The sequence below is a fragment of the Cygnus olor genome, chromosome 1, assembly GCF_009769625.2.
Source record: "Cygnus olor isolate bCygOlo1 chromosome 1, bCygOlo1.pri.v2, whole genome shotgun sequence".
Classification (NCBI taxonomy): Eukaryota; Metazoa; Chordata; class Aves; order Anseriformes; family Anatidae; genus Cygnus; species Cygnus olor.
This window is the reverse complement of record NC_049169.1, coordinates 180711019-180738344: the sequence shown is the minus strand read 5'-3', so window position 1 is coordinate 180738344 and position 27326 is coordinate 180711019. Positions and strand designations below refer to the sequence as shown.

Here is a 27326-nt window from a genome sequence, read left to right as displayed (position 1 = left end):
AAAACTTATTCATGCCTCAGTAACTTAACTCAGATTCCACATCTTCAAGCCTGCAAGGGGTCTGAAGGACACAGTTCTATCCATGCCATCTGCAAAACGTAATTTAAACCTGTTCTCCTGATCTCCTTGGAGGCTGAGGTGCACATACATCACCTACCCCGCTTATATGCATGGTGTTGTCCAATGGATCATAAAGCCTCGGAGTGTTGCCATCCAGCTAAGAGAGCCTAGCCATACGGGAATTTTCCTTTACAAAAACCTCTCTGGCATTAACGCAGTGGAACTTGTACTCTCCCTACCTTCAAAACCGAGGCTCTCAAGGAGCCACTTAATACGAGAAACAGGGGCACGAGCGCTATCTACTTTTACGATGGAAGGCGATCGGCGTGTGAAAGGTCTGCGTGATGTGGTGACGGCAGCGGGAGGAGACGGGGCTGAGTGACTCAAGCTTTCCTTCCAGGCCCCCGTTACCGTGAGGGCTCCCAAGGGCTCTTCTCCTGCTATAAGATAGCGCAGTTCTTTCCACTGACGTGGAATTATGTCCAGCTCCATGAAAACTGAGCTTGTTCCTTGATTTGCTCCTCTCTGAACATCAGGTGAGTTACGGAGGGGCAGAAAGGGAAAAAGAAAGAAAGAAAAAAAAAAGGCATTTCCTATCCTCTTCATCTCACTGCCCAAAAACCAGTGGCAAAATCCAAATCCTGCAAGTAGCTTCCTGATGAGTTATGGCGACAAAACCCCAAAAGAAAAAGTGAAACAGTCAGAAAGCAGAGTATCGGTCTGAATATGATCCAAAGATTTTAGTTTCCACCCACACTTTCCCCTTTCTCTAACCTAGGTCCAGGTTTCCCTCATAACTGGAAAGGTTGTGCTACTTATTGGGGCTTGGAAGAACCATTTTCTGTAGTTAGAAGGCAAAGCAGGTCAAGAGGCAATAGATTAAAATGAGATTCTTCTCAGCATTGTAACACCTTCCCAGCCAGCAGATCTTCATGACTGTCCTCGGAGCCTCTCTAGGTTGCTATAAGAAAGTGGCTTGCTTTTTAAACCCCCAGTCCTATGGAGGCAAAGCAAATAAGAGGCTGAAGCAGATGCAATGTGTTAACAAAACTTTGCATTATCACATGCAGAGTTGTTCGTTATACCAGTGCCATCGGGGACACCGCCTGTAAACAGCTCCGTTCTACCAGTGTAAAGCCAATCCAGCTTGATACAGCAGTTGGCGTAAAAGAAAGAAAAATAAATAAATTTAAAAACCCTGCAGCCTATTTTTACAATTTCGGGATGAGTTTCATGGGCCACTGGTTTTGAAAAGTGTGTGTGTGTTTGTGGGAAGTGAGGTATGGAGAGGGATGAGTGTTTTTATAGCTGAGCGCAACAGAGGAGGATTTTGAGAAACAGAAGATGTGATCCCACAGAGGATTAAGCAGAGCAATTTTTACACACAGAAAGTGTTGGAAGGATGAACCATAAAGAGGGAGGATTTAGTAAGTTACACTAACACCCTCTCCAAGATTAACTGCTTAAAGGCTAGTGGCACACAAGTTTTCTCCTTGCTGCATGAAACACGCACCACTTCAACATCCAACAGGAGCAGACTCCAAAGGAGACATCCACAACCAGTCAGACTGATTCTAGCATTTTGGGGAAGAACTGTGCATGTGACGGGTCCCATTAAAGCTCTAATCAGTCCCTTGGAGAGCACATTTTTCTGGAGCATAATATGTTCCTTGTGTGTGGCATGCCAGCACCCAACCCACAATATTTTTCCACGAAGATGGTGTTATTTGGGAGTATTCTCTCGGGAAGCCTAGCATCGCAGACCCAGCATGTACCAGAAATCCCCTCTGTCTCAGCACCCTTGTCCAGCCTCATGCCTCCCATCCCCTGTTGCTGTGCTTCTCCAGCTCCTTGCACTCTCGCGCCTTTATCTCGTTAGCCAACTTGCTCTATCTGCCCACGGAATTCTCCGCCTGATGAAAACCTCCTGCGCACGGCTCTTCCTGGTCTCAGCGCCCGTCTGCTGTCAGACATGTAGACATAATATGGTCTGAGAAGATCAATTTCTTCTTTGAGGTCCAGTCTTATCTCCCAGACAGTGGTTTACACGGTGGATTCCCTGGGGAATTTTCCTCTTTGCACATGGAGCGGTTCCCTTGGCCAAAAGCTAATGAACATGGCACATCTCCAAGCTGCACCATAAAGGCAGGCAGGAAGGATGCACACCCAGGCGGGCTTCTCACACACTCAGCTGCTTTGAAGCACAGAGAGAAGCTTCACCGCTGGTGCAGCTCGCCTCCCAACTGGGGGAAATACTCCAGTCTCCCAGTGAGGATATTACATAGACAGATTGGCTTTTTTCCCTTTGATATTCAGTGTCTCAAAGGTGAACTGGGGCATTTCATAGATGAAGTCCAAGGTTCTATATCTCTCCCCCAGCAGCAACATCCCGTTATCACCAGACCCTCAGCTCTGTTCCTGTTGTGGGTGGTGTTAATGACCCCCCTGGCCCCTGTATTAGAAGCATCAGTGATGAGCTCCCCAGTCTCCAGGGAGGGGAAGCAGAGAGGTTGTAAAAACTTGGGGTGCTTTGCTCCATTCTTTGAAGGTGTCAGCCCTTTCCACAGGCTCCCCATGCCTTTGGGGGCTCAAGGGTAAAATTTGGATTCCAGTTGCTTGTGGCTCTTTCCCCCACGCTGAGGAAGGATGGTCTTTGCAGCCCCACCAGGGAAACCAGCACCCTGTGTTTTGTAGGAAGCAGCATAAGCTGGAAAGTTCAGACCAGACACAGACCTCTTCCAATTTGGAAATATCCACATCTGGGATTTGATTAAGGGTCATTTCGTGCTATTAGCTGCCTGTGGCTGTACTGATACATGCCAGGAGATGAGCTGGCCACCCCAACAGTCCCCAGGACTGTGGGCATAGCTCACAGGGCAGCAGAGTGGCCCAGCAGTGGTTTCTGTGCAGTCCCTGGGGTCACTGGCATGGGGCTGTCCCACCAAGGACCAGGTGGAATAGCCAGGGCCATCAGCTGCACCATCAGGGACTTTCAGAGCACTGGAGCCAAAGCCACCAGCTACGAGCTGTATTAGCTTCTCTCACCTATTTCTGCATGCCCCAAGCCCAATAGCTGGGGCACACACTCTCCTTCTACACCACTCCACACAAGACCATAAGTCCTCCCTTCCTGACAAAGAGCTGGGTGCTGGTGTCCAGTCCCACCACCATGCTCCCTGGGGAGCCTGGCACTGCCTGGGCAGAGCTGCCAGCTGCTGCAGCAAAGACACATTTTGGAGGTTCTTCCTCCTGCTACCTGCCCCAGCACGCCCTGCAAAATGACCTCCAGACCCTAGCTCAAACTACCAGTGCCTTCCCCCTTTCCGGAAAACATGCCTGTTTCCTCAGGAGTTCAGCTGCAGAGACAATTTTTTCCCAGTTTTCCTCTAGAGGGACCCTTACCTTGATTTTAGTTATATTAACTCTGATTAAAACGCATTTAACTACAAAGAAGCCTCGCTAAAACCAAGCTGCTAAGCCTGCAGAGACAGTGCTACTGTCACTGTTCTTACTACAGACTGTCCCAAAACAAAGAGGAGTCCTGGATGTGCAAGGAAGCAGGACAAGACTCCTGTAGAGCAACTAGTAAATTTTACTGAAGCATACAAAGCAAATATATTAGTGCATTTAGTCTTAAATATAATTAAATGTTTCAGTAGCAAATTGAGTGAAGAAAACAAATCAACCACATGTTTTCAGATACTGGGTACATAAATATTAAATCATTATAAAAGGCATATGAAGAGGAAAATGCAAACATTATGCAGATTTTAATTTCCTCAATTATTCCTAATTCCCCCTGAGCCCTACATTCATTCTCAGTGATTGCAGACAGACTAATCACTCAAAGCAGGACACCATTTAATAAGACACAGCAGCTCAAACGCGGGGTTTGTCGCTGGCCCCTTGTTGGCACTGTCAACACGGTGGCACTGTCGTCTCGATCAAGCTGCTGGGCTGTGTGTGCAGGTATGTAGGTGATGTGCTTTTCGCTCTGCTCTGCAGTCTATCTGGGAAGATCTATCCATCAGCATCTGCCTCCTAAAGCCTACAGAGATCTATTTATGTAACTCCCTCTCTGGAGGAAAGGTGCTGGGAAAGCAGCCAACAATAAATGCAGTGGGTGTGGGAAAATGAAAAATAAGCAAGCAGAAATACTACATAAAAGAATGACCATATGGTTTAAGCCACAAGCTATATAAGTCACAGCTATAAAGTTAGGCCTGATAACAGATCCAGCAGAGTGGGTGTGTAGGGCCAGAAGCTCGGCCGAGAGGGTCCCGGTGGGGGGTCAGGTGCAAGCTCAGAGCCCTCCACAGAGCACAAAAAGGAGTTGCCTATGCCCCAGCCATCCCCAGGGCTGCTTTGCCCATCCGTAGACAACATCCTGCAGCTAGCATCTGCCATGGCATCAGTTCACTGGCCGCAGTGAGGAGAGAAAAAACAAATAGCACTCAGGCCTGTACACTGCTCTGCTTTGAGGGCTGATGCTGAGCAGGCCGAGGTATCACGTAAAGCATAGGCCAGGACAGACTTTAACAGGCAACAACTGCATTTCAAAAAGCAAATGAAGGTCTTTGCTCTTCCCTTCAATCTTTAGTGCAAAGGCTTCAAAGCAGCCCGCTACCCTAGTGTAGGAGGTGCTCCTGCTTGTGGGTACCTGGTTTTTGACACCATAGTGCCTTTCAGGGGGGTGGAAAACACCCACAGAAACCAATGCGGGAATGAGGCAGTCCATAGCAGGCACATCTAACATGGACGGTGCCATCAGTCACTTTGGAGAAAGGGAGTCATGTCTTAACCTGCGCCCAGAGGAAACCAGGCAGATTATCTTACTTTTAAATCCAATGCCTTAATTAATTAATTAGTTCCAGCATGCCAATCCTCCAGCCTGGTGGTGAGAGGGACTCTGGGGATAACAACAACTAGTTTTGGCATGGAGGGGTCAGCTGCTTGAAAGGAGAAAACACTTTTTTTTTCACACAAGGCAAGGAGCTGAGATGCTATGAAAATCCCACCTGAGCTACAGCAGGATGGGAGGCACTGACCCAGAAGCACCAGTTCCCCTCCACTGACTGCAAAGGGAGCTCGGATGTGGACTTAAGGTGAATCCCATGTCTTCACGGAGGACCACTGACCCAAAGCGCTCGCCCTGTGGTGTGGAGAAGTCCCGGTGGCACAGGCCTATCCCTCACACGAGACATCCCTCTATCACCTCACGCTATATTACAGAACAGACCCATATCGTCACCTCATCCTTCATCCCACAGAACTCAGGGTTGAAGAAGTCCCTCCGAAAATCCACCTCGCTGTACCAGGAAGGCTCTGTCAGTCAGCTCGGACAGGAGCTTTGGCAGAGGGCAGCTCAGTAGCGGTGCTGGAGGTGAGCACGACGTGGACAGATACCACCACACACCCCAGCACGTTCAGCGAGGTAGCACGAAGAAGATGGACGGGAGACATTTTCTTTGTGCCTGTTTGCACCCGTGGGAACAGCGTGTATAAGCAAGTGGTTTATCCTCTAAAAGCTTCCTGTGGCAACTAGCAGCCAGATAGTTTGGCAGATGATAACAAAACGCGCACGGGGCAGATAGGCCTCAAGGGCACTGCTCTATGTACAGCACAGTTCGGTGCTGTCTGCGGGGCAATACCGCATTGGAAAGGAATGAAGAAGCTGAAGAAATAGCTCACCAAACTGAGAAAAGGGGTGACAGACAAAACGACTGCCACAACACAAAGGTCATTTCTCCTCCTGCCACCCCCACAAGTGAGCTTTAAAAACGGGTGCAAGCCATAGCAGCAATTTCTGAAGCAAGCAGCTTTGCCCCTTGCAAAGATGGATCAGAGAATGGAAGCCTGGGACTGATGCAACCATTATATATGACCGTCAAACCAATACTCCCCAGTGTATTTTTTGCAAGCCTTTTTTTTTTTTCTTTCATATGTCCTCTTTTTGCCAGCAAAGGCTTCTTATTTGCAGGATTAAGTGCAATTCTTGCTGGATACTTTTTCAGCAGGAAATGGAATTTTTAGTTGTGGTCGTTCAGTTCTATTTTTCCTCTAAAAGCGATTGTTTCCCAGACAAAATTTCAACTTTTCATTAAAAAGAAAAAAAAAATCCTTAAACCCGAAGTGTTTTAGTGTTTTTGGTCCAAATCCAGTTGAGACTCAGCGTAGTTTGAATATTATCCTCTCTGAGCTGGCCTTCCCTATTTTAAACTACCTTTTCCCCAGTGCAGGGTGACTTTGTACATAAGGAGACGCTGACACACCCTGCAAGATGAGGCATAGCTGAGGTGCCCAGCCCCTAACAGAAAAGTGAGACACCATAGCCCCAGCAGTGTATCTTTAATAGCACATTAATTGCCATGAAGCATCGATAACCTATGCTGGAAAGCAGAGTTGTCATTTGCAGCTGAAGTTCATCACATTTTGGTTTTTCACACCTATTGAGATTTTCCAGAGAGGAATATGGTGCAGGTGGAGGAGGAAAAAAAAAATAAATCATCCCTTTACCTGCCACATCCAAGGGCACATCTGCACCATTTAATGCAGTGCAGCACTTATATTTGTCCCACCAGGGTTTCCAGTAGCACTGACTTGCCTGAGGTGAATTGTGGTGGGGCAGAGGAGGGGAGAGAAACAGATCTGCTTACAGGAGAGATCATCCCAAGTCACCTCCAGGGGCTTGGGGTGGGAGAGGGGTAGGAATTGGGGCCTGCAAAGGGCCACCCAGGTGAGGAAGGGCCTGGAGCACCTCTCCTGTGAGCAGAGGCCGGGAGAGCTGGGACTGCTCAGCCTGGAGAAGAGGAGGCTCAGGGCTGTGAATCCCCGCAGGCAGGGGGCAAAGAGGCCGCAGCCAGGCTCTTGTCAGGGGTGCCCAGCGCCAGGCCAGGGGCAGTGGGCACCAAGGGGCAGGCAGGAGGCTCCCTCTGAGCACCAGGCAGCACTTGTGTGCTGGGCGGGCGGCTGAGCACTGGCCCAGGCTGCCCAGAGAGGCTGTGGGGTCTCCTCCTGGGAGAGCGGCACAAGGCGCCTGGACGGGGTCCTGGGCACCCTGCGCTGGGGGGGCCCTGCTGGAGCTGGGCTTGGGGACGGGGGCCTCCAGAACTCCCTAACAACCTCAGCCATGCTGTCACTCTGTGACCAGGATTTCTATATAGACCACTACTGAAGCCCCAACATTCAGATCATCTCAAAGGTAAAAGGCTGCACACAGTTTTCTGCCCTTCAGAGGCTGCTGAACCAAAAAGCAGAAAACCAGGATCACTTCTGGCATGGGGTCCCACACATGGCAGCAGAGTGCTTTACCTTTCTGCTGCAAGATTTCATTTCCTGTGCCAAATCCATGTCAGACATCACGATAAGCCTCTCAACTCTCCTTTTAGAGTTTTCCTTTCAAAAAAAAAAAAAAAGTGTATTTTCTAGGAGGTAGGAAGCTACAGACTGCTGTCTGGTTTGATGTGTGTGTATTTTTAAAAATGAATGAAAAATGTTCTGGATGGATACGGCGTAACAATATGTAAGCCTGAGGCATCAGATGGTTAGAAAGCTGTATTCAGTGTGTGCACAGATGTAATTCACTGCAAGGAATATGTGACACCACACAGCAGTTCAAAGTAGCAGGCTGGTACTAATTACTATGCTCTTAATGACTTCATCCATCAAACCATAACATGTTCTATAATTATACAGCACAGCCATATGACAACCAAATGCCCAGCCACTATTTCATAGGAAATGGTTACACAGCAAAATTCTCTTTTGATTACAAGCAGAAAACTTGAAAAATAACCGGAATTTAAGTCATATGAGCTCCAAAAATGACTTTATTTCACTCTTTTGCAAGGAGAAAAGGTAAACCACTGAGTGTTTGGGAGGAGGGAGATTACATACAGATTAGACAGGGAGGCTCTGGTGGGACTCACCACTTTCCATACAGAACTGGGATGTCTACAGTCCATGGCTCAGGCTACTTAAGGACACTTACTGTGCAGACACGTCTTGGCCCAAGAGAGTTGTGCTTCTCCACAAGGACAGTTGGGTGGTGGGAATGGCATCCAACAATGTCCCAAGCAGGCAGTGGCCTCAGCATCTTCAGAGGGTGCCGTAGGAGGAGGTTGGAGTTTGTCTGGGATGGATCCTGAACTTTCCCACAGCTGTGGCAGGGCCTTCCCAGAGTCTGGACACCATCACTGCTCACATCACCTCCATCTGCACCAGCAAGCTCATGTCTTGGCTCTTTCCCTCTCTAAGACAAACACACTTGCACCACATCTACCATCCGCAGCCACCCTCCTCCCCAGCAAAACAGCACACTCCACTGCACACACTTCTCCCCTCGGGGAGAGGGCGTGAGACGAAGTCTGCAGCAGATGTTCTTCACACTGCTGCCTGAACTGTGGGAAGATGCTGTGGTGCTAGGGCAGGGGTCCGGCCACAAGTTTTCTGCAGCCTTTTCTTCACTCTCAGAGGAGCCCCCGTCCCTTCATCGCTTCCAGTTGCACAGCAACACCCTGCTCAGCAGTAGAGCACGGATGGAGGTGAGTATAGTTCACCCACTCATCATTTCTGCATGCTGACTTCACCCATCTCCCATGCATGTCAAAAAAGGTGAGTTTCCCACGTTTTCATTTACTATCTCACCACTGCTTTTCTTCCAGAATTGCTATGGAGGGTGTTATATAGGAACCCAAACAATAAAACTATAGATAATACAGAACATATCAGGACAAACTACCTATTCCCAAGATAATAAACTGTGAAGCTAACACTGTACAGATATCCTGCGACAGACACCTGCAAGCCCTAGAGCTGACTGCTGGCTGGCTGCACGAGGCTGCGGTGGGTCCAGATGCGCTGAGTTCTCCTGTCCTGAACCTGCTGCAAGGAAAATGTTCCCACTTTATAAACCTAACTTGCACATCAAAATTAGAGGACTGGTCTCCCCGGAGTTCCTCTGTAGAGCTGAATGCATGAAACACTGAATAGGTGATCCTGACACCTTTTTTGTGCATCACAAAGCCATTGACTGCATGTGCATGCATGTTTATGAGATGCACTGGCATGGGAATTTAAAGCACTGTGTTTACTAAATAGCATGAGAAAAACACAGGTTCAGAAAAAAAAAATGTTCAGGAGCAGACCAGAATGCATTAGATGGTGACATCCTACCTCCGTAGGAAATTACTGAACTTTAATGACCAGGTCTTGACCTTAATTTGGGAGAGATGCAATGCCTGGCAAAAGCATAATACAACCCAGCCAGGCAAGCTGAACGAATACTCTCTAGCAAGCATTCAAAAATACAGCTATCTTGTGATGTTTTTCTATGTATCTCATTTATGACCCTTCAGCATCATAAATGCCGCGTATTGGCAGAGCCCTCAGGCATGACACCAGTGTAAGGAATTTTATCGATCAATTGCCAGTTTCATAAATCCACGGTTTTTGCACAGATATTGATGACATTTCAGCAACTTGACCCAGAGACCTGAGCTCCTGATCCAGGGGTGCAAGCTACTCATCACGTGGAAACAACTGAATGCCTGTAGCAGTTTGAAATAGTGCTTTAATTCCAGGAAAAACAGGAAAAAATATTTTGTTTTTACAAAAGGACAAAATGTACAGTGCCTGTTCCCATTAGGACTTCCTAAATCTTTAGAGTATTTCACAATTCAATTACTGCAGTTCATAAGCATCAAAACAAAACTTTAAAGTGCCCTTATTCTAGTAGCAGATAGTGGGAGTATCTATGTCTATGGGGTTTTTGCAAGATTAATACAGTGGCTGAGAAAGACCTACATAAAGCAAACCTACTTTCCCCATTTTTACGTTGTACAAGCAATGCTCCCAGCTTGTACTGAATACTCAAAGGTGAATTCATAAAAGGCAACCACAAATCTTGTGCAGTAATATTAACACTTCTCTTGAATAAACACCCCGGAAATATTTTTGTTATGTCCCTACAATGACACCCCCCTTTGCTGTTATTCCAAAAATTCTGCATTGTGTGCGACAGCCAATTGTCATTTTCCAGAAGTGTCAGCAGCTGGCATCTTTTGCTGAGTGCAATGAGGTCTGATAGTCACCTCGGTGGTCTGTAACAGGAAGCCTTCAGGCTGCTGTCACCAGGGCTTTCTTTCCTATCTCCATGTTGGCAGCGTTACCTACAGAGCCCCTCGAAATGGCTTGATGATGGCGACCATGCCCTGATATATTGCCACCTCCCCTCTTGTCCCCTGACTGTCTGGAGCTTTGTCAGGGTGGTTGCACCTCCCAGGGCCTCCTATTTTCCTGTTTGCCAAGTATTTTCTGTTGTCTCAGGGGGCATGAGTTGCTGAAGCTCAGTTACCAGAAATGCCTTACACCATTAGGGCTTGCTTACAGAGGCTGTGGGTGCTGGCTGTTTTGTTTTTCTGGTAAAAACACATGGTTCAGCATGACATGAGGCAGCACGGGAGACTCCTGCAGCTCCTGAAAAGGTTTGGTAGTGAAACCTCATCTCAAAAATGTTTACTTATTTTTCCCAGAGTTGTTTCCCACCACCATCACCACCACCAAAATATGCCCTATAAGGGACAGGGCGCTTTTTGAGCCCCATCTTTTGCTGGCCTGTCAAGTGGCCATGTATTTCTACAGACTGATACCTCACAGCAACTTCTCACCCCTACACCCACAGATCTTCCTGGTGAGAGATTTTTGTCGGAAGTTTCAATGACTGAAGCCAGCACGTCTTGCCCTCCTACGAGCCGTCCTGTTGATGTGAAAGAGTCGATCAATACATATAAGTTCAGGAAGAATCATCTGCACCTAAAGGAGTGGTTAACCACGGTGACCCATTTCTTCACAGGCACCAAGAGTCATCATCTCAGAGCAGGCCACCAGGGCAAGGTGACAAGCTGCCAACCCTGACAGCGCAGCTCAGGCAGTGGTGGCTCTGAAAGAAATGTGAAAAATTGTCCGTGCACTAGGGAAGGCAACGGGCACCTGAGGAGGCACTGCCAGGTGCTACCAGTTTGCTCCTGTATAAAGAGAAAAGCCCCTGAGAAGGCTGCTTCTGTGGCTATTCTCTAGCCTGAGGAATGTCACACTTAAATTGGGGTTCTCATAGGCTTATCCTGAACCTTGTCCCTTCTTGCACTCTGTGTTTGAACACCAACAACCAGTGCAGGGAAGGACTGCCTTAAAATTGGGATGCGACTCCAATCTGCTCCCTGCGTCACCTCACTAGAGCGATACGTTGTCTCTGGTTTCCACCAGGTCAAGACAGCCGAGGTTTCATTGCGATGAGGTTTTCATTATGAAAGGTGACTGTTAAGGTCAAGTCCTACATTAGGCAGCAGTTTGTACTTTGTGTTGTGTCATGGGGTTGGCTTTTATATTTTTTTTTTTTTGCCTGTAAGGCCTTGCACACTATTGGAAAATATATAAATATATTCCATTGCCACCTCTTGAGCTGATGCTGGCAATAGGCTGTGACATGAGCTACCTTCTGTACCTCCACAAACCTGGTCTGTGTCCCTGAAAGCTTTACAGGTTGTCCAGCCCTTCCAAGATTTTTATGTTGTCTCTGTCAACTGGTCACCTACTCCCACCTTTACCAGCTCTCACTGGATTCATTTATGTGCACTGCAAATTTAATGAATAGATGAACAAAGAGAAGAAAGTGTTCACAGAAAGTACCTCTAACCTAACATTTATTGCTTCCACTCAAAGAAATCCAATTTATATTAAGTGTTTTTCACGGTTTTGTTTGGTGGGGTTTGGGTTTGTTTTTTAATACAAAGTAGTCAATCTCTCTGTCCACAAGTAAAGCAGCACACGGTGTCCCTGACGCTGCTAACCTCCACCATGGTTTTCCACCCAAGGACAGGAGGCAAAGAGTTTCAGAGCACCAAGACAAAAAGGGAGGACCAAGGACAACCGGAAGGAATCACTTCACTCTGTATCTCATATGCATCACAATTTTAGTTCATTGTGGCACTTTCCCACCCCACATAACCACAGAAGTCCAAATATCTCTCACTATGCCCTTGTACAGAGGAGGGTTGTGCCCACTGGAAAGTGCTGTCCCCTCCCATGGCCACAGAGACGAGAAAGGGTCAATGGTGTGCAGAACTCCTCAGGAGCTGACCGCAGCCAAGCCTCATTGAGAGGCATCACAAGAAGCATCAGACACAGAGACCAAATGCACTGCCATATCCTGCTGCCTTCAGAAAGCTAACCCCTGAGTGGTCACCACAGGATGTCCAATGCTTTAAAATATTCTGCACTTTCCTCTCCACACTTCATTCCTTGTTATAGTCTCCATGACGATTAATCCTCCTGCACCAGTGACCACCTCAACCATACCACTGACATGTAGCCCTCTTTGCACTTGGCTTTACTTCCTTTTCCTGTACCAGAAAAAAAGGCTCCCCCCTAAAATCCCATGAGGAGACATCGTGTTAGGCACATTTCTCAGTTCCTACTGCCTCCCCAGGGCTACCGCAAATGCCACCTGCCACCTGCCCAGGCCCACAGTGAGTGAAAGGCTCAGCAGAAGAGCTTATGGTGGAACAAGTGAGGTAGTTGGAAGCCAGTGAGGTAGGCCATGAGTTGGACCAAGGAGGCAGAAAATGACTCACTAATCAAACTGGATGTTGCTCTTTTTGGCTTTTCAAAAGGAAGCATAGGGGAAGCTCTTTCATGCTTACAGCTAGTCCTGAAGAAGGGCACCATAGCATTCTATCCACCAAGAGATTACTTTGCTCTCAATATCACTACCCAAAGAAGAGTCGAAGATACACAATACCATGGCATAGAGAAATCATCCTCTATAAAAAGCGTGTTTCATAATAGCTCACCGTGTATTACCTTTCCTGCTTTTGGGAGATGAAGAAAAGGGAGCTCATCACCAGCCACACTGTCTCTAGCTTGAAAAGCCAATGTGCAGGTGATAGTTCACTCCACTTATGAGTAAACTTGGCAATTCATAATACTGTCTGACACAGGAGGACATGAAAGCATTTTGGAGGAAGTCCATGGAATGGACTTAGGGGAGGGACATTTTAAAGACTGAAAACAATAGACTTTTGCACTTTTAACAGGGCATACCTTCAACATTGGATGAAGGACAGGTATGTGTGTGCACATCATTTTAGAAAGCAACAAACCAGCCCACTGTGATATTTAGCAAGTTTTGCAGGAGCAGTTTTATTTGTTGCTTGGTTAAATTTTTACATGTTTCGCTGTCATAGCTGTACCAATAAGCAGCATGCTGTCTCCAAAAGGGGCTGTCTGCATGAAACAGCACAGCAGAGCACATGCAATTTGCAGGGTCAGCTGCTTAAACAGAGCCAGGACTGTCCATTGCCCATAAAACCAAAAGATGAAAATCACAAGGAAGGAGAAACATACATGAAAGTGTCCAAGCCTTGGAGGCCACACATCATGTCTGAGCTGCCAAGTAGTGTCGCCACATCCATCTACTCACCTTCCTTAGAGAAGTGCAGTCCATATTAGAGATCAAAGGCAGCCACCTTGTGCCAGAGCCCCCCTGTGTCTGCCAAACTAGCAGTAGGCAGTGCATTACTTTAAACCAACAGTGGCGGGGAACAGGCTGCTGTATCATGGGGCAGCTCTGCATGCAGGGAAGCCCCCACGCACCTCCAGCCTCTTCCTCAAGGGGAGAGACAAAGGGTAAGAGTGTTCCCATAGAAAATCAGAAGATAAACACTGAAACCCGAGCCTGATACCCTTTGCAGTGGGTGCGCAGAAACCAAGATAGCACTCAGGGTGTGTATGGGGTTTATGTGGCAAGGTTTTGGTAGCAGGAGCCTGCAGGCGTGGTCTCTGTGAGAAGAACCCAAAACCTGCCCCATGTTGGGTGAGGGCTAGTTTCAGCCACCTACAAAGGGACCTGCCTGGCCAGGGCAGAGCCAATAAGCAATGTTATTTACACCTCTGTGAGAGCAGATTTAGGAAAGGGAGAAGAAAACCTGCTGTGCAACAGCAGCTGGGAGAGTGAGGAGCAAGAACCAGCCCTGCAGAGCCCCAGGTCAATGCAGCAGGAGGGCAGGAGGTGCCCCAGGCACACAGCACAAGTTCCCCTGCGGCCTGTGGAGAGGCCCCTGGTGGAGCAGGCTGTCCCCCTGCAGCCCACGGGTCCCACATGGAGCAGATCTCCACGCTGCAGCCGGTGGAGGAGCCCCGGGTGGAGCAGGTGGATGTGGCCTGGAGGAGGTTGCGGCCCATGGAGAGCCCCCGCAGGAGCAGGCCCCGGGCCGGAGCTGCAGCCCGTGGAGAGGAGCCCACGCAGGAGCAGGGGGTCTGGGGGGAGCTGCCACCCGTGGGGGACCCGTGCTGGAGCAGTTTGCTCCTGGGGGATGGACCCCGTGGTACGGAGCCATGTGGGGGCAGTTCTTGAAGAGCTGCTGCCTGTGGGCAGCCCCCGCAGGCTCAGTTCGGGAAGGACGGCATCCCGTGGGAGGGACCCCACGTGGAGCAGGTGCAGAGAGTGACCGTGAAGGAGTGGCGCAGACGAAGTGCTATATAGACTGACCGCAGCCCCCATTCCCCGTTCCCCTGCGTCACTCGTAGGGAGGATGTAGAAAACAGTGGACGGGGCGAAGGTGGTTTTAGTTTGTTTTGAGTTTCACAGCTGCCCAACTGGGTAAAACCAGCACAGGGTGATGTATCTGGCTTGTCTTTGACATGACTATCAGTGAGAAGAACAACGAAGCTGGGCAGATAAATCCTACACAAGCTTCTAAACACCAGAAAATGCTAGCAACCTCCCTTGCTTCTATGGCATGAAGGAAGGCCAATGCAGCTCTTGCTTTTTGGTATTTGTTCATGGCTCCTGGGATGGTCCCTCTTTCCTTGCCTTCCTGCCTCAGGGGTGTCTTCTTTCTGCCCCATCTCAAAGACACGAAGCCTCATTGTCTTGTGCAGGCCTATGGCTGGCAAGAAGTAGCTGTAGCTACTGTTCCCTGTTTGCAAAGGTCCAAAGGACATTTTAAGGAAGATAGTGGGTGTCCTGCACATTAGACAATGGTTCTTTCCAGTGTATTGCTCACAGGAAATGGTATCATCCAACAAAGAGGGAATGAGGCCAAAACTCAGCAGACCTGAACTCCACAATTACTTTACTAAAAATCAAACATCCTCAACTCTCGAGCCCAGTTTCTTTGTCTATGAACTGTGACTCATGACTTCAAGTGTTTAAAATGTTTTGAACGCTGTTAATGAAAGGTGACATAAAGGAAGGGTTTTGCTGTTCTTATATCCAAATCATTACACACTTTTTTTCCTTGAGCAGTTCTTTGAAATTTACACATTTGCTAGACTCCATTCAGTAACACCAGAGTGGGTTACCAGGGAACTAATCATGCAAACTTCAATGAGAAGAAGGCAGAGAACCTACTGCAATAAAATACATCAGGAAAAAAAAGAGGGGATTTTTTTTTTCTGACTCAGTTACTTATGAAAGAATGTGGGGTGGTGTGCGGGGGATCCGAGGATAGAAAAAAGTGATCATGAGATGTTAATATCCCTTCTGAATAGGATTAGCACAATGGCATCTCATCTATTTGAGGCTGTGGGCAAGTGCAGATTCTGAAGAAACTGGAACCACAGAAAGCTGATTTGTTTTTGAAAATTTTAAAACCCTTGCCTGGAAATAACTTTTTTTTTCTTCTTTTTGGCATTAACCTGGTCTCATATTCAATGCTTCAATGAAATTTATTACTGAAGGATCTCAATGCCAGCTCCTCGTGGTTCACAGCATAACACCTAGGTAAGAAGCTGTGTGCTCAGCTGACTTCAGAATGGGTGACTTGGAATTTTTTCAGTTCAGTCGTTTTATTCTTTTTACAGTTCTCTGTTCTCATCTCCTCCCCTCAGCGTATTTCCTGTTTCCTCATCCTGTAATAGTTATGTACACTTAAACGGTGGATCAAACACCTTTCTGAGCTGTTGTTGTCAAGTTTTATTAACATTTCCCACATTGTTTCCTGTTTTCATGCTGATACCCCACCAAAGGTCTGTATGAGTGAGCAATGTAGCTGGCCAATTCGTACCCTGAGCTGCTAGCATATCATTCCCTTCATAAAGCATTAACAATCACAAAAAATGTTAATATGAAGTTGCTGCAGCCATAAACTCAGAAGACGTTAAAGGAATCATTTCACCCACCAGCAGAGTTCAGCCAGCTTTGAGGGAGATGCAATAAACTACAAATATAGCAAGGCTGGACGTGGACTTAGGCCAGGGAGCTACAAAGGATGTTGCATGTGCTTGAAAATGCTTAGGAGCTGTACATTGGTAGAAAGTCTGTTCCTAGCCTGGTGTGGGCATGATGCCTCTCCCAGAAAAATGGCAAAAAACATCATCTTGTTCCTGCAGGCTGCAGCACCTCAATACCAACTCCCATTCCTGAGGTTAAACTTCCCACAGCGCAGTGTCCCAGAGTGCGCTGAAAACAGGCACTAACAAATTTAGGAGAATAAATACAGTTTCCATCAACTTCAAAGCAGCAACTATAAGAACAAGCCTTCTGCTTGCACGCATAAAGGTCTATTAATATAATCTTTCGCATGCAAGACGCCCAAGTCTATAGGAATATAATGCCTTAGGAAAACTGAATGACTAAGCACCAAACAATGACTCTATGGAGCTTGCTACATTGCTCTCCCATGTAAGCTCCCTGAAAAATAGAGCAATATTTCTCTACGGAAATACAAATTATGTGTGTCAGTAAGAAGGAACAAATCGAGTGCTTTGTGTTAGCCAGCAATATTAAAAGCAGCGGACACATCAAGGCACATTCAGAATATGTCAGACAGTGACTGAAAGCAGTAGGAAAAAAGCCTACGTTCTCCCACATCAAGCTTCAACAGGGTTTGAGGGAGAGGAGTGGAGCTTTAAATGGTTTGAGGCTTAAAAAGAAGCCAAATCACAAGAGAAAGCGATTTCAGATCCAGTATGTCTCTGCTTCTAACCAGAAGCCTGTGTAAAAAAGGAACAGAGAACTGTGTTTTTCACAATTTTCTCTTGTGGTGTTTTGCTGAGGCTGTTACTTCACAGGATGTTCTATTGTCTTCATTGCGATGATGCGCAGAAATACCCTGCAAGCCACTGTGGGCTCTGATACAGTGCCTGGTGACATGAAAGGAGTTTTTGCTTTAAAGACGGGCAGACTGAAAATCAGTATCTGAGAGCTTTGCCACCCACACCTGGCAGGCAACCTCAGTGAGGTTTTAACATAAAGAAGAAAAAGCACTAAGCCCACTGCAGCCAGGATGGTGTCTGTTAGACTCCTAAAGTGCTCTTATTCTGGTTTGGGGACAAAGTTTGAGCAAGATTAGCCATTGGAAACTGAAATTCAGCCCTGGGAATTCTCCATGGCTTTCTGCTTCTGTGACATAGCTCTTAATTCTTCCTCTCTCTGAAGACCTCCTCTGGCTTTGTGATGCAGACAATTTGCCCTGAATTTATGGTAATGCCATCTCTAGTCATTCAAAATTCATGGTTCAGATCCCCTAAGTTGTACCTTTTGGTTCAATAAATCTTGAGATTCAATAATAATTGTTCTTTTCTGTTGTTGTTGTTTCTGAGGTGCTTTCAAAGAGCCAGGGGGATGGAAAGAGGACCATTGACTTTTCAAGCCTTTATTTACTGTGCTGGAGCCAAGCTATTTTTCCAAAAACATTCACAGCTGGAATTGCCATGTAGTCCAGGGCTGGGACTGCAAGAGAATGCAGTAAAGCTTTTTGGGGAAAGTTGTCAACACAGACCTGGGACTCCAGAAAGAGCAATCATGTTTCTGCTCTGATGACCTGAAATGAAGGTCCAGCATCAGAGGGAAGGAAAGCCAGACCTTGTACCACAGAAAACAAGACATCTTTGTGCTCCTTAAGCTAATGGGCACCAGGATTTCCCCATTTCCCATGAGGAAAAGCCCTGAAACAGTGGTAGGTAGAGATGGGACAGGGCAAATGTCCCACCTGGGGCTATGCTGAAAGAGGAGGAGCAGACCTGGGAGTACTTACCTCTGCCAAGACCTGCGGCCACTGACTGTCAGTCTACACACCCATAGGCATTGGCAGCTTGGGTCAAAATTGACATTTCAACCTGATGACACTGGGGAGGTAAGAGCAGCAAGCCCTGCTCATGCCAGGCTCTCTCTTGAGCCAAAACCAAAAGGCTCTTGCAGAGAGGAACTTCAATAGTGCCTTTAAGACCCAAATGAACCTCCACAGATACATTTTTCTCCCCACAAGCTGGCCCATGAGTTGGATGGGGTGAATCCTGCCCAGAGTTTCCTCATTGTGCAGGACCCCGAGCTGCACCTGGGCAGCCCAGGAGGGAGCCCAGGGCCCCCCACACTTCACAGAGACCTGCAGCATGCAGCTGGCAGGGTGGATGGGGGTGCCAGGGATTCTGGATCTGAGAGAGAGCTCAAACCTCTGCATTAACAACAGTGTCCCCATAACACAGTGCTCCACTGCTCTCTTTAGCACCCATGGAGAGGAAGCAGCCCACCTGCAGGTGATGAAGAAGACCACCCAGACCCATCCATCACCATCCAGACCCATCCATCAGTGTCATGTCTAATGTGCTTCTCCTGATGCAAATCTCTCCTGCAGAGTGCTATTCCCGTAGGCATCCCCACCAACCCACTGACCTCCATTTCCACACCGGGCTTCTGAGTGCTGGAGCTTCCTTAGCTCAAGCTGCCCTTCCTTGGCAGGCCTTTCCCAAAAGCCGCTCAGCTCAGCAGGTTCCTGCAGCCGAGGAGCCATCCCTCACCCAGGACAGTCCCCATGGTGGGATGGGGTCAGCAGAGCTTCCCCTCCCCAGCTATTGCAACCAGTGCAGGGTTTGTCCCAGCTCTCAAACGCCTGCAGGGCTGTGTGTTTTGCAAATAACTAGTGGTGCATATCCCATATGAGCTCTGTGGTTCGTGTGCCTGCCCTTCTCATCAGTCATGCCTGTGTGTGCTACAGCTTGAGCAAGTTGAGGACACTAAATATACAGCAAACCTCTCAAAGAGGGGTGAGACAAACCAAAGCAATGCCTGCGTGTGAGCGAGCTTGCCTTCAGTTTTTAGGCAGCTGCGTTTTGCAAGGGGGGTTGAAGGTATGGGGGGAGGTTAGTCTGTGTCATAAAATGTCAGTAAGCTTTTTGTACTACCACCAGAAAAATGTCTTTTGGTTTTTTTTACACCTACAGAGTCTTAAACGTTGTCTTTTAGACGCCCCAAAAATTCCCCTTAGCACTTTTATCATTCAGCATCACTCCAGAGTTTAGTCACCCAAACCATACCCTTTTCCAGTGTTAGATAAATTGCATCTTGAAAACAGCACAGACACAAATATCACATCGTCCTAGAGCTGAGCCACATGTGAAATCTCTATCCTGTTTTTCTACAGAGATGAGTAAGATTTTCCTGTGTAATTAATATACAATATCTTTCTGTGTATTTGTGTAAATATATAGAGCAAAGATACCACTGTAAAGATAACAATTTGCCAAAGCACTTTTTTGCATTCTTTCAAATGTGGTTGCTTTACTTGCAGTTTAATGTGTTTTAGTCATGTTTTCACATTTGAAGAATTTTCACCGAAAATAGACCTTGTACTAATAACAGAACCAGACATAAAACTCATAGTAATAAGTAGTAGCAGTAAACATCAGATTTACTATTTAATATTTACATATCAATGTAATGGACTATTTAAGCAAAAATGAATGAATTGTAGTATTTAATGAGGTTAAAATACGTACTTTAAGTTCCTTGCATATTTTTAACTGTAATTATCATTGGTGTGTATTTTATGGCAGATTTTGCCACTTTCAGGCATGTTACCCTCTTAAAGGCAACAGATCTCCTCCTTTAAGTATGCATGTTATGAGGATAAGGCTGCAAATTTTCTAAAAACAGAAATGAAGAATAGTTTACAAAAACATAAAGTCCTGACTGAAAGAAGTTTATGTTCCTGGCTGTTTTGAGCCAACTTTCTATCATTCTTTATGCCATTGCCGCTGCAGAGATTTGGGAACTCTGTCAGTCGTGGATTCAGTCCTTATTTAATAACCCAACAACTAACCTAAAGTGATGGGGCAGACCAAAATGTTAGGGCAAATGTTTAAAAACTACAGAATAGGAAAAGTGTTGCTATATGATAAGTTTAAAGGTTGGACCTTCTGGAATGGATGTTCTCTTCAAATTCTCAGTGAAGCCCAAGCAGCAAACAGGGGCCACAGAAAGACCATACTATGCAGAAATACAGACAACCAGCTCTGTCTGCTCCTGTTGATTTTGGACAGGAGGCATTTGTCTGAATGCATCCATTTATACCAGCAGGCATTTTTGTGTGACTTTTTCTTGGGCTGCCCAGATTTTTAAAGCAGCATCCCGAGCGCTGCAGCAGGGAAGGTGGCGGGGAGGCTCTTGGCTCTTGCTGGCCACGCTCGGATGATGAGATACTAACCCAGCTCCACTCCTTTGAGTACGCCTAGCGTGGGCCTTCCTCCTCTTCCTTCCCCCTTTCAGCCAGCCCATGTGCCTCCCAGCTCAGAGTTTTCATATTCAAAATAAGGCTGCCTGCAATCACAGCTGCAGCTGCAGGCACTGTGACACCTGCCCCCCGCAGTGCCAGCCCTTCCCTTTCTCTCCTCAGGGTGGCCTTCTGCGAAGCCGTGCACCCTAGTGATGTACCCCAATGTCCATGGTCCCCCTTTGCTAGCTGTAGAGCACATTAAGGTAGGAAAATTCATTAGGTACAGCTTTCTCTCCTGAGATCCACTGGATCCAGCCACCCATTTCAGAAAGGGCAAACCTAAACATTTCCTTTTCCCCTGCTCCTTCCTGTCTCGGCACAGCCTGATCCTGGGAGCAAGGGACTGGATGTGCATGGGTATGGCGCAAATGTCTTCTGATCGAGAAGCATCTGTCCTACTTGCTCCACGTGGTCAGATGTGCCTGTGTCATACAGAAACTAGGTTAAATAAAAGGGGTGTAGCTTGGTGAACCTTTATTTTTGGTGGTGTTTTTTACATTCTGGGTCAAAACGTAAAGGTTTGGGCCAGTTCTGGCCCAGACAGGAATAGGTCCGTGGGAGGTTTGTCTGAGTAAGAGCAATGGCAGGAATTTGGGATTTGGACTGGTCTGAAGGGAAAAAGGTACCAGCACTGAAAATACCACAGACTCACAGAATGGCTGAGGTCAGAAGGGAGCTCTGGAGGTCACCAACCCCAAGCCCTGCTCCAGCGGTGTCCCCCAAGAGCAGGGTGCCCAGGACCCCGTCCAGGAGCCTTGTGATGCTCTCCCAGGAGGAGACCCCACAAATAAGCATCATCACTCTAACAGTGCTGGTGTGCAGGTGTTTTATCGTGTTTTTAACTGCCACAGCAAAGCAAACCTGCCCAAAAGGGTGTGTTAGAGCCTCAAGCTTGACAGCTGCTGACACCTCACCTTTGCAGTCGTCTCCCTTTCTGGCCTAGACACTGCACTGCTCTGACTAAATAAATAAATAGATAAATAAATAAATAAATTTCAAATAAAATCTAATTTACCACCTAGTAAAGGCAGGTGAGTGCCCCAGGTGCCACGTGTGATATCCCCACCACTGGGTCAGGCATGATCCCCATCCATCGCCTTCAACATCCCTGGGCAGAGGTGGCTCTGGCATCCCCGGATGTGCCCAAGGACAGGGACCGCGTTCCCCAAAGCCACTTTTAGCAACCCTTACGGGCACGACAGTATTAAAAATACCATTGCGTACAAAAATGTGGGAGAGCCCTGAGCGAGCTGAAGTGTAACTGCGGGCACGTTATTAATGACTTACTCCTACGCGGGCCAGATCTTACTCAGCAAACACGCAGCGCCTGCACGAGCAGCTCAGCGCAGCAAGGGTGAGACAAAGCGCTTTATTTCTTATGGCAAGGCGAGGGTAAGCAGCTCTCTGTCCTGATCTCGGAGCTGTCAGCTCAGTGATCACGATTTGTGTTGGGAGAAGGGGAGAGGGGGCTCGTGCAGCCTCGGTCTGTATGAAAGGGGAATATTTCCCTGCAAAAAGCACCCTGAAGTTTAACCAAACAGAACTTAATCTAAAAATCTTGCAGCCTTCGGAGCCAGGCTGCGATCACTAAAGGTTATTATTGGGATCTGCTTTTTTTTTTTTTTTTTTTTTTTCATTTTTCAGATCATCAGGAAAGACTCTTCCACCAAAACTCAGGTGGTGGCTATGTGCTGGGGCGGTGAGCTGGTTTCTGTTGTTTGTAAATTCAGGTTTTGTTACAGATGGGGTATTTAAACGCTGCAGTCCATGCTGTGTGGCAGTGTTTTGGTGCGGTGTTTGGGTTTTCACCTGTATCCACAGTGCAGCCATCAGCACCGATTTTGGTTTTCACGATCTGGGTTACAGCTTTCCTTGTCTCCCTCCTCCAAACTGGACTCGTTGGCATTAATACATATTTAAGAACAAGTCCCTCAGCAAATCTAGAATATTCTCCCACCTCTGTACCCTACTTTTCCTCCCTGAAAACCTCCTGCTAAAACGCTGCTTGAGAGCAAAACGAGCACAGTGCGCTCTCCTTTGAAGCCCAAACACCAACTGCAAAGATTCTGCGATATTAAAAACGATGTTTACAACGTGATAACAGCATTTCCCCAGCACGAATGGCACTGGTAATCATAAAAGCAAACACCTTAGGCCATCTCTATTGAGCACGGCTCACAGTATTTGTCCCGAGGGAGCCCGAGCGCTCCCATGCTCGGCGGAGGAGCTCGGGTGTAACGTATCCACTGACCCGCTCTTGAACCTACCACTTGCTGTTTTCCCCTGCTAATCTAAATCTGGAAAGGCACTGTCTGGTCAGTAGTGTACTACCGAATCATTTGGCGAAATGCTCTAGATGCCATAAAAGCGTGCCTGTGCTTGCAAGCAGGGTCGAAAACCGACTTGTAAAATATAGCCCGAGCGCGGCTCGGAGCCCGCGGCGCAGACGGCCCATGTGCTGCTGCGCAGGCACCTTTGTAAGGCAGCCAGGCAGCAGCTGTGCGCATTGCAGACATTGTGGGTGGGTGGGTGGGTGAGAGGCTGTCTGTGTGCGCCACAGCTGTCCCGGACACCGCGGGAAGCGCCCCGCTCTGCTGCTAGCCGGCCGGGAGAGAGCCGGTCCCTGGGCACCCCCTGAGAGCAGGGCTGCTGCCCGCACCCCTGGTCCCCGCCACAGCTGATGCTGTCAGGGAGCTCTGGAGGCCCCTGGCCCCAAGCCCAGCTCCAGCAGGGCCCCCCAGCGCAGGGTGCCCAGGACCCCGTCCAGGCTCCTTGTGCCGCTCTCCCAGGAGGAGACCCCACAGCCTCTCTGGGCAGCCCGGGCCAGTGCTCAGCCGCCCGCCCAGCACACAAGTGCTGCCTGGTGCTCAGAGGGAGCCTCCTGCCTGCCCCTTGGTGCCCACTGCCCCTGGCCTGGCGCTGGGCACCCCTGACAAGAGCCTGGCTGCGGCCTCTTTGCCCCCTGCCTGCGGGGACTCACAGCCCTGGGTGAGATCCCCCTGAGCCTCCTCTTCCCCAGGCTGAGCAGTCCCAAATATTTCAGAAGTTTTCATTTCCAGCCTCACCAGCCCATCAGAGGAGGGAAGCTTTTGGCCACCTCTGTAGAAAGCAGCCAGCTTCCACCAGCACAGGTGTCAGGAACACCTAAACCCAGCTGAAGTCTCTTCTTCTATTGCCTCCCTCACTGAATGAGTAACAAGGGTACCCACACATGAGGCAAGGGAGATGTGTGCACAGACACCTATAACAGTTTTAAGAGTACTTGCTTGAGTTGAGGTATTTTTACCTTTCTAGGCTGATGTCCTCCACACATTGTTGTTGGTTTGCTTCTTGGCTGTTCTGAAGTTTCTTAGCAGAATCCACATTTTAATCACCCCTGTGAGAAGGGAGTATTTTTCCACACTGTTTTTTTTTCTGCTGTGTGTTGCATTGGCACTTGAATGACTTGAAACAGACTGGCTTGAGCTTTAATGTCTCAGTGTTTGAGCAGGACCGTGCACTTTGCTCATTCTGATTAAAATGCTAGATTTTTTTTTTTAAAGCTGTGCAATGCCCAGGCACACAGCAACTGTGCAAGCCATGCCCTGTTTTCCTTCGTGGTGTGGCTGCACGAGCTCTGCTGCATTTTCCATGCTAGCGATGTGCTCCAGCTGCAGAGGCAGGGCTGTCGTCCTCCCAGGCATGGGAGGTGGCACCCAGAAATCTGAGTCTTCAGGACTATTTTGGGAGTAGGCAAAACATGAATGTAGAGCCTGGCTTTTAAAATAGCATCTTCATCACTACTGTCAATACTGCAGCTCCAGGGCAAGGCGCGGGGATCGCAGTGAAGCTAGTGAAGGTGAAGCAGCTTCAGCACAGGCCATGGAAACCATAGACCTAAAACATGCAGCAGCATCTGATGAAAAAGAGAATGGGACTTCTTGCTAGAAAAGGGAATTTTTCTAGGCTAGAAAGAAGGAGAAGAAGGTGGAAAACTAAGCAAAAAAAGTTAAAAAATCCTTGTCTGATTTTATTGGTTTTTCACGTCACCCATGGGAACAAATTTGCCCATCTTCTCCTGTCAGAAGCCCCAAAGAGGGGCAGGCACGGGTTGGAGGTGGTCAGACAAGCTGTCCTTACCACCTGGTGTCCCACCAAACCAGAGAGGTGAGGGTCTAGCAGCCCTGCTCAGTATCCCCAGCCCAGTGCCATGTCCATGGCACGGTCGGTGCCACCAGGTGACCGTGGGCTGGATCCACCGGCCGCATTGCTGGCTGAACCCGCTGGCTGACCAAGGTCCTTCCTCAGCTGCGAGGCTGCCCTGCCACATGCAAAAATGTCTTTTAAAAGCCCACTGATAAGGGGAAAGTGATTTATACAAGGGATTTCTGTCCTGCTTGCTCCCTCAGAGAGGAGGGAGGCAGGTGGGAGAGAAAACAGACCTGAGAGGAGTCTCAGCAGGCGTTTTTCTGCCGCCTCAACCCCCCCTTGGCGTTTCCTGGTGCACTGGATATCTCAGAGCTCATCTCCAGTGGCAGCACAAGCACCATGTGTCTCAACCAGCCCGATGCCCGTGCACAACCTTGTGATTTCGTGCTCCGCTTAGATAACAGCGAATGACGAACGCTTATGAAATTATTAAATCGTACACTGTACGGAGAAGCATGTGTTAAGAAGTGTCCAGGAACAGTTATTTTCATTGCTCACAGAGGACCATCTATCTAGCAGTGATAGACTTTGGAAGTTGTTTCATCAGCACTTGCCAGACACCCACTTCTCTTATCAGACCTCTGCTCCCCGGCAGCGCTGGGCTCTTTCGGGGCCCTCCTATGCTCCTGACTTCTGCTTGGATCGCAATGAATTCTTTATATTCACAAAATCTTTATTAGCCTCTGGAGGCTGCAGATGAAGACCAAAGACCATAAAACCATCCATAGGAGGTCAGAGCAGAGGTCCCTCTAGCCCAATATCCTGTCTGTAGTGCTGGCAATAGCAGATGCCTAGAGAGTACGAGACTAGGGCAAGCCTATAATAAAAGTGCCATGATATACCCTGTCAGCCTCCAATGATTTGCAGGTCAGGGACTTCCTGACCCAGATATGGTGTGCTTGTGCTTGAAGGCAGAGAAGGATTTGGACCTCTATCCCAAGCATTTGCATGCTACCGGAAAAAACACTTCACCAGCTGGTGAGAGAAATAAACGCTCACTATAAATACGGAGCTGGCGGAAGCAGACTGAAAGCCCATTTCCAAGCCCACGGCAGTGGCTCACAGAAAACACTCAGCTTTCTGAGGCCCAGGAGCCTCTTTTACCCTGAGAGGGTGAAACCAGACCCTTTTTTCCTCCCAGCTGGTCCCCCAGCAGAAGATGAAGAGGATGAGGCGTTCTCAGTGACATGCAAGAGCAGGGCACCCGAAGACTCCCCATTCAGTAATTCAATCGGATGTTAAAAGTTCTTCACAGAAGAAATAGTGCGTTTGGCAGGTGTTTTGTTTGGGCATCAGACCCAACTGTATCTAGCACTGGAATCTGGTGGGCAAGTGAATTATTTCCCCATCAAAGCAGAGGTGCCCAGAGGCAGCTGATGCAAGGAAGCAGTTGTGAGGTTGATGTGGAGGGGTTATCAAGGTGTCCTGTGCTGATAACATGCCAGGGCCGGGTACCCCCAGCCAAACGCTGCCACGTTGCGTCCAGACCCCAGCAGCGAGGGTGGCCACTGCAACAGGTCTTGGCAGAATCCACAACCAAACCCAGCGTGGGTCCTTCTGCCACACGAAAATCTGCACAAACGCTCCCCCGCAGCTCTTCTGCAGGGCCCCGTACTCGCATGAAAGCACGGCAGCAGTTCAGCCCTACTCCACTTTTCTCTGTCAGCTACCACATCCCCTATTGAAATCATTTCCTGTTGTATTTTTAAGATTGCTGCTGTAATGAGCTGTGGGCGTGGGGGTGGGGGTGGGAAGGTGCTGGCTGCCCGGCCAGCACGGCAGAGGGGGTTCAGCGAGGATGGGGTGGTGGTGGAGGAAACCCAGCGAGGAGCATGAGGAGGTGCTGCTCATCAGTGGCATCTTTGGGAGGGCTTGGGAGGGGGCAAAGAGGCCGCAGCCAGGCTCTTGTCAGGGGTGCCCAGCGCCAGGCCAGGGGCAGTGGGCACCAAGGGGCAGGCACGAGGCTCCCTCTGAGCACCAGGCAGCACTTGTGTGCTGGGCGGGCGGCTGAGCACTGGCCCGGGCTGCCCAGAGAGGCTGTGGGGTCTCCTCCTGGGAGAGCGGCACAAGGCGCCTGGACGGGGTCCTGGGCACCCTGCGCTGGGGGGCCCTGCTGGAGCGGGGCTTGGGGACGGGGACCTCCAGAGCTCCCTGACAGCCTCTGCCCTGCTGTGGTTCCGTGAGCCTTTTTGGAAAATCAGGGGAAACAAGGTCACTGGGACACAGATCCCGCCGGATGCTTTGACTACAGAGCAGGTGCTCCAAATCTTTGTGGCGCAAGCAAAAACATCAGTGAGGGTGAAGGGAGCCTGTCTGAGGGTGAGTCCCTGTACAGGGAACAGAGAACAATGCGCAAATCCAAAGTCTACCAGCAAGAGTCACAGCTGACATCGCCATCCCCTCTGCTTACAGCAGAAAAGGTCAAAAAAAGGAACTTCAAATAGTGTTAAATAATACTGTTAAACCATAAGAGCTGCATTACTGCTAGCATTACCTTTTTCTCTGGATCCCAGCTTCATGTTCAATTCA

General features: G+C 48.5%; 1 long non-coding RNA gene across 1 annotated transcript; it reads right to left on the bottom strand.

The window, feature by feature from the left end:
• Positions 1–6868: 6868 nt before the first annotated feature.
• On the bottom strand, positions 6869–26922 carry LOC121062600. Its single transcript, XR_005815638.1, has 3 exons — positions 26758–26922; positions 24221–24223; positions 6869–6881 (listed from the first exon to the last, which is right to left on the bottom strand). It is a non-coding gene; the product is annotated as an uncharacterized LOC121062600 (long non-coding RNA).
• Between the last annotated feature and the right edge of the window lie 404 nt (positions 26923–27326).